Source organism: Vitis riparia, chromosome 10 (assembly GCF_004353265.1).
Source record: "Vitis riparia cultivar Riparia Gloire de Montpellier isolate 1030 chromosome 10, EGFV_Vit.rip_1.0, whole genome shotgun sequence".
Taxonomy (NCBI): Eukaryota; Viridiplantae; Streptophyta; class Magnoliopsida; order Vitales; family Vitaceae; genus Vitis; species Vitis riparia.
In genome coordinates, this window is record NC_048440.1 from 8,603,510 (window position 1) to 8,612,403 (window position 8,894).

Consider the following 8,894-nt stretch of genomic DNA (forward strand, 5'->3'; position numbering starts at 1 on the left):
AGATGTTCTTCTTGATCGTCTAGTTCCTGTGTCTAGGAGAGGAAGATTCCGGGTTTTATATGTTTTTTCTTTTTTAGTGGGTCTTTAATTTTGGACTATACTATTTGATGACATGTTTGCTGCCCTGCAAAACTGATGTGTTTGGTAATGAGCGCGCAGACCAACAGAGAGTGTTGTTCTTATAAATATGGCCAAAAGCAAGTGTGAAGAGTGTAATGGCCTAATTATTAATTTTAACTTTTGTAATTTATTTTTAACCAAATAAATCAATTCTGTTTTTGTGAGGATGTTAATATCCATATTTTTATAATATTTATCAAAATATAATTTTATTATTTTATTATAATAGTACTCTATATATTTTATTAAAAACAATTTATTTTTAAATTTATTTGTAATTATAAAATTATTTTTATTTTTAATAAAACTTGAATTAAATCTAATTTATATTATATAAATTGAATTTATAATTTTTTTACAAAATCAAAATAAAACTATTTTTAAGATAATTTATCCAAACACATTTTTGGTTTTTTAATTTTTGAAAAATGATTTAAAAAAAACCTATATTTAAAAAAACTAATTTTTTTATTAAGTATCTTCTTATCAAAAACAAAAATATAGTAGGTGTGTGTGGACACTTGGTTTTACACTTTAAAGTGAAAAAGGGAAGAAAATGGAGAGATGAAAAAATTGTAGGGTAAGTGAGAAAACACGTGGATGAATCAAACTTCAAAGTGACTTGAGGTTGAGAAATTTTGAACGTTGGGGGAGCATGCACAGGATCACTTTTACATTTGCAATTTGTCAACACCAAATCTCACTCTTACTGAAATTTTGATTCCCTTTTTTCATATAGCATTGTGATTCCATTATTTACATGTATTAAATGCATCAATAATTTTTTACATGTTTTTCATAGTCATTTTGCTTATCTTTTCTTTTCATATAAATATTAAACAATTTGAAAATATAGAAAATTTTCACTAATTATAATTATTTTTTTATAGTAAATCAAATATAAGAAAAATATTTTTCTTAATAATTTTACCCCATTGTTTTATGTATTTGAGTAATTTAATTTATAATTTGAATTGATGACTCGAGCTCAATTACATATTATTATAAAAATTAAGTTATATATTATTTATTTGATATTAATTTTATTTCTAATGACATATCTTTATTATTTTAAATAATATTAGAAATGACATGAAGTTGAGAATTGAAAGTTTTTTAAAATTTGGTTACTTGGATGTTTTAAATACTTTTTTTTTCCTTTTCCTATTGAAATATATTTTCATTATTATTTAATATTTATTATATAAACTTTTTTTTTTCATGTTTGGTTCCTCCAATGTCTTAAGAAAAAAAAATACTAAACAAAAATATTTTTTCATATTTAATTTTCATAGAAAATAGGAATGAAGATAAAATACAATCAAACATATTTTCAAATTATTTAATCTTTATATAGGAGAGGAAAAATAAATCAAGTAAGTTTGAAGAATTGAAGAAGCATATTAAAATAATTTATTAAATTTAAATCAATTTTTTATTTTTTTTTCCCTCTCAAAAACTAAAAATAGTTTCAAGTTTTCTACCAAAAATAATTAAATAAATAAAAATATTAGGATTTTGACTTGATTAGTTTAATCTAGAAGAGGATCGTGTTAAAATAACTATGGATTCACACATATTAACCATAGTTTATGATTAAGCTATCTGTACATGTTTTTCGATTAATATTCATTGAGTATGGGCCACCTTATGTGCAGAGCCCAATGCCGCATGTGTCCCAGATGATGGGCCTAAGACATGTGAGGCCCAACATTCCATAGGATATGGTCCCTAAGACATAGAAGAAATTGATATTTAAGGAATTCATCAGAGTTTTTTTTTGTGTTGATTCAATTCACTTTTAAAAGGACAAATCGTTTCCCTCTCGAGTCTCCCATCTCAAAGAGAATATAGAAAGCTGGTTTCCCCTCTATCGCCTTAGAAGATCCATACTTCTTCAACACCCATAATGGACTCAAATTTGTTCACATTCTGCAAATATCAAGCATAATTTCTTTATTTGATTTAACATGAGAATCCTGTCTATTATTTGGATTCATAATGGAGTTCCTTTAATTGATATCATAGCCGCATGTTAAATCATTAAGAAATTGCCACAATTTGAACAAAACATCTAACAAAAGAATGAAATCCAGACCTTGACCTAAAAACACCATGCCGATTCAAGCATGACCCATAGGGAATCGAACCCCAGGCACAAATTGATAAATAAATAAAAGGACCCATTAAAAGGCCTCCTCATAAACAAGAAAAATGTGAAAGTAACCAAAGGACTTTTTGGTTGTCGAGAGTGTTTGGTATCTATCTATCTTTCACTAGCTTTATTTGACTAAGAAAGAGATGTTTGCTTTGGATCAAATAAGGCCAAAAGAAAAGTCATAAAATAATGATAGGTCTTTTCCTACATTATTGTGTAGGTTAAAATTTAATTAAGGTTTAAATAGTAGGAGGAAAGGTGACCACAAGGTTGAGAGTCTTGCACTCTACCATACCAACTGGGTTACGAAACCATAATGATAATTTATGATTCTGTACCATAAAAAAATTATTTCTTGCTAAATTTGTGTTTAACTTTTTAAAATAAATAAGTTATGTATATTTGTTTCCAAAGTAACTTATATTACATAATTTTATTTATTTTAAAACATGTAAACATGTTATTATTGTGTAAAATAATCGACCCAAATGAAGATTATTTAATATAATAATAAATAAAGTAGTCATAAATGTATGACATATAAAGTTTACCTTGCATGCTATATGTTCAAAGATAGATGTTCATACTTTATGTTGAGAAAGTGAAATATATATATATATATATATATATATATATGATTAGGAAAAAATATTCTAGACTTTCAATTTGTGATGATGGGAGTGGAAACAAAATGAGTTGGAAAATAGTAACACCTTTTTAGGAAAAAGGTTGAATAGGTGATTTGAAAGGCTGGGTTTGGGCTTTGGTTTTAACCCAATTCATTATTAATTATTACAAAAAAAAAAAAAAAATGTTAGTGAGGATTCATAATGCATTTTGACCCAACCAAAGTCACTGTTTTGGGTCAAACAATGACACGACTTTTTCAAATAAAAAAACGTTTGTATAAATAAAAGGTTATTAGTAAATAATAAAAAATAAATAAATACCCTTATAATTAAAACACGTCTACAAAATTAAAAGAAATATATATATATATATATATATATATATATATATATATATATATATATATATATATATATATATATTTATATTAAGTAACAACATGTGAGAGAATAAAAAAAAAAATTGATAATAATATTTATCCATGTATTTTAAAACAATATTTTATTTTTATTTTTTTTTAAAAAAAACTCTCATGCTATACATAATTTAAAATTTTTTATTTCCATTAAAAAAATTATATTTGAAAGTTTTTTTGTTAAATAATAAAAACTTATTTGGGCTTATAATTTAAAAATAATATTGTTTTTAAAAATTAATATCATTGTTTTTAAGAAACAATTAAAAAGAGTAATAAGTTTAATAATTTTTAAAAATAGTATTATTAATTATTAATATTTATTTTTTTAAAATAAATCATTTATGTTTTTATAAGACGTTAATATCCATGTTTTTATAATCTTGATAAAATAAATATATAACTTATGATCCTACTTTATTAAAAAATATTTACTTTTAATTTATTTACAATTACAAAATTATTTTTACTTTTAATAAAACTTGAATTAAATTTATTTTGTATTATGTAAATTTAATTTATAATTTATTTTTTACAAAATCAAAATAAAAAACTATTTTCAAAAACAACTTATTAAAAAATGAATTTTTAATATAAAATGCCTCATCTCATTTTTAAGTAGAATTTCATATTGTTTACTATCATTCTTGATTTCATTTTTATTAGCATTTAAGTTATCAAAGGTGGGAATGAATGTGAAAAGGAAGATTCTCATTCGTGGTTTCGAGTGTTAGATTTCTAAGTAATAAATTTTCAGGTGTGAAGAGAATTTCATTTGGTGTAATTAAGTCCCACCAATAGGCACCTGAAAGCCCCACCACTAGTCCAATATTTCAGAAATTCCCAATTGATACGTCAAGAAAGAAGGTGTGAAATGCCAAGGTACCCCAAAAAGTCTAACTGACCTCTCACTCCCAAGACTTAAAATGCCACACAACTTCACAACAAACCTCCCTCCTCCGTCCTCACTAACAAACAAAGGAAAAGAAGATTAAGGCTTAGTGGGTGGATTGTTACAAATGTTTCCAAGTTCAATCCAAGGTGACCGCCATTCATCTTCATATTCTTATTGTTGTTGGTTTCATGGTGTTTGAATCTCCCCATGATTCCTCTTTATTTTTAAAACCTCTCTTTCTAGATTATAACGTGGGGTGGATCATGGTTTTATTCTCATCTCATATTCCATATTCCAATTTTGCAGGGTTTGTCAATTTACTTAATAGTGAATTATGCTAAACTTTGGCACTTCTTTCCACCACATTTCTTCATCATAGCCCCTTTTAAATTGAACTTCCACATTCTGATCATGTCATGAATTCTGGTAAATCAATTTAATAACTTAAGGAGACTTAATGAATTAATTTAAGTCATTAAGTAAATTAAGTATGTTTAGTAAAATAATTTAATGATATGATTTAAAATAAAAACCAAATTTGAGTAATAAGTAAAAATAATTAACTTATTCTTAAGTCCATAACTTCATTTTACTTTTTTATCCTTATTTATCTTAATTACCTCCACGATCTCTTTTATTATTTTATGACTTCCATTGATACTCAATCTCCTTTGCCCTAATAATAATTTATGAAGATAAATAAATCAATTTGATAGTTTATAATAAATTTTAAGTTAATTTTATCAAACAAACTTAATACTCAAAATAAGAATTAAGTAATAAATTTTAAGTATTGAAGTATAATTTAATTTAAAACTAATTTAAGTTATTAAGTAATAAATATTAAGTTTTATCAAACACTCTCACTCTTCCAAATTTACGATTTAAAAATATATGTACATGAGTAGTATGTAGTTATATATTATATTATAATTAGGGTCAATTTCATTTACCTTTTCTAATGTTTATCCAAATATACCTAGTTTTCATTAATTTGAAATTTCATCAAATATGAAATTTCAAACTTATGAAGGGATAAATGCATTTAGGGCTAAATGTATTTAGTTAAAATCCTATAAAAGTGAATGAAATTAATATTATAACTCTTAAATATATCATTTTATTTATAACGAGAATATATGCCATGTATGTTTCGTCCTTTCTTGTCCACATCCAATTAATGCATTCTTTTAGTATTTGTTTGCTTTGATATAATTATTATTTTTTATTTTTAAAATCAAAAAATAATTTTAAAAAATAAGAACTCTTACAACTTTGTATTAAAAAATAATTTAAAATTTTTGAGATATCAAAGAATGTTTACTACCTTAAATTTTAATTTAAAAAAAAAGTAGAATAAGTTTATAATTATTGTATTAGATCAATATGTTTCACTTTTTAGTTTTATACACAATTTATTACTATTTTCAATTTAAAAAAAAAAAAAGCGTATACACTTAATTTTTTAATTATCTATTTGTTATTAAGTCTAATTGTACCATATCATGAGGCAATGTGGTGTACAATGAGTGCCAACCTCAAGCTTGTAATCCAAGTGTTTCATTTTTGTGTTATATAAATGAAAATGATAAAACTTAATACTTATTATTTAATGATTTGAGTTAATTTTAAGTAAAAATATATTTAATTGTTGACTTAAAACTTATTATTTAATTATTATTTTAAATATTAAAATTGTTTAATAAAATTAACTTAAAATTTATTTTAAATCATTAAATTGATATATTTATCATTATAAATTATAATTAGGATAAAAAAGATTAAGTAACAATGAAGATCATGAAGTAGCAAAGGAGATTATAGAGGTAATTAGGATAAATAAGGGTAAAAAAGTAAAATGAAGATATAAACTTAAGAATAAGTTAATTATTTTTATTTATTACTTAAAGTTGTTTTTTTTTTTACTTTAAATCTTACCATTAAGTTATTTTACCAAACATACTTAATTTAATTAATGACTTAAATTAAATTATTAAGTCACTTTAAGTTATTAAGTTGGTTTATCGAATACCAACTAACCACTTTTTTCTAAATATGGGCACAATTTTTTTTTTTTTAAATGTGTTTTGTTTGTGTTATAAAACGAGTTTAAAACAAATATGAATGGGAAAATGTATAATACTCTTGGAAATGCATAAAGAAGAGGAGGAATTAGAGAAAGAATAGAGAGAATTTCTTGTTAAGGGGAGACAAGAGCTTATATATGTATGCAAAAGTCTACTACTTCTTTTATTGTTTCATTAAATATAATAAATAAAACTTAAAGTAAAGGGTTTATTACACTTTACCCCTCAACTTATAGCATGTTTTGCACATTGCTCCCTCAAGTTCAAAATCAAAATCAAACAATGTACTATATATCCTTTATAATTACATGCAATATTCATTTTTTTAGAGACGACATTGGTTTTTTTTGGACGGAAAGGCATATGCTCTTCGCATGACTAAGGGAAAAAATGTCTTTTTTTTCCTAAAAATCTCCAATCTGCAATCTCTATCTTAAATCCCTAAATTGTAGCCCACTTCTTCCCCACCCCATTCTTCCTTCCTTCATTTGAAACCCTGAACTGTGAATCCCAAAAAGCTGTTATTGAAACCCTAGATAATTTCTCCTTATTCATGAGGTGGAAATTAAAATTTTAAAATCCCCAATCTGTAGTCTCCTTCTCAAATCCCCAAATTGCAACCCATTTCTTCTCAACCTTGTTCTTTCTTCCTTCCTTCATTCAAAGCCCTAGACCACAAATCCCACAAAGCTGTTGTTGAAACCCCTAATAATTTCTCCTTGTTCATGGAGGTGGAAATTTGTAAAATCCCCAAATAATTTCTCTACCCCCATAATCTCACATAGCTCCTCGAAGTGCCCATTGAAGGTTGAAGCTGAAGATTTGTCCCAAATATATTTTTTTTCTCATATTTTTTGAAGGTTTATTTTTAAAAAATAAAAAATAAAAAAACCCATTTTCTTGAATATGGTTTTAGTTTATGTATGCAAATTTCTACAATTCATGAAAGGAATCCAAAATTTCAGAGTTATTTTTTTAATTATTATGATGTTTTAAAGTATATATAAATTTTTGTTGTTGATGAGAGGATATGGTGGAATGTGAGTGTATGCAACCAATTTTCTTTTTCTCTTTATTTCCTTTGGCTTTTTGTGTGTAGATTTGGAGATTCAACTTCTATAAGGGGTAGATTCGTTTGGAAATGGACAATTTTTTGTTGAAAGAAAAAAGAAAAGAATCAGTCTCAAAATGATTCTCTATGTCTTTCTTATGAAGATTTTGAGTTGAAATTGGATTGTTGTTGGCCTCTTTTGAGTACGTCAACTTGTTTCTCTCTACCCATTGTCCTCAAAATCTAATGGGCTATCTAGGCATTTTGTAGGAAAATTTTTGGAGTGTTATAATTCTTCATTTTGGAGCTTCTAAGTAACTGTTTCTTTGGAGACTTAAGGTGGGTTTTAGATCGTTTGGTCTATAGCTTGAAGCTCTTCGAAAGATCCTCTATACAAGTACATGGGATTTGTTTGATTCTCGAGAATTTGGTTTTTGGGGTTTGTTCATTCCATGGAGAAGATGAACAAAGAAGCCTTTTCCCTGCTTTTCTTGATCAATCGCGTCTCCACTGATTCTTTTCCATCCATTTGCCCTCACTTTAAAAAAAACATTTTTGCCCTCAGTCAAATGGAGAGCACGTGCCTTTTCGTCCAAAAAAATAACACCGTCTCTAAAAAAAAATGCACATTACATGTAATTATAAAGGAGGATGAAGGGTACATTGTTCAATTTTAAACTCAAAGGAGTAATGTGCAAAACACGTTATAAGTTAGGGGTAAAGTGTAATAAACCCTAAAATAAATGAGACATTAAAAGTAATAAATGGAACAAATGAAAGAAGGGAAGGGAGAGAAGGTGGTGGCCATCCACCATCATATTGAATGATTAAAAATAAAGATAAAATATTTTTTAATTTTTAAAAAAATATTTAAAAACACAAAAAAATAGGTTAAACATTAATATCAATTAATAAATAATTCAAATAAATTATCTCTCTAGAAGAATTAAGTCATTAAAGGTGAAATCTAACAATTATGACTCCAAGGGCCCAGCATGTTAGGTAGAGAGAATAAAGATGGTGACTGATTTGGGAAATTACAAATATTGTTGATTTTTTTTTTCTTATTTAAAACCTTGCCGCATGTTGAAAGGCTCCAAGGTACGGAATATTCAATCTTAAAATTCATAAGAAAACAAAAATGGTCATTTCCATGCATTCAAAAGGTAGCTGGCTGGGGCCTGCAAAACTCCAAAGATGAATCTTGTTGCCTTTTTTTTAAATCAACATTTCAAAGTGGTAGAAAACCTAAAAGAAGAGAATTGGAGAGGTGGGGTGATTTCTCAAATGCTCCCATCCTCTAAGAAAATAATCCAAAGCTGCTTTTTAGTCACACGGACTAGGATTCGATGACTTGCTTAACAAATGGAAAAATGGTAACTAATTCAATTCTGGCCCACTATGCCGCAATAATTGCGTGATGGCAGCTATCGTATAGCTTTGCATTTTCTATATAAACCCCCTCTACTCCTCACCTCCCATGCACACTCACCCTTCATCGCTGCTGTCTCAATTACCACTGATCAAGAAAAGTAGCT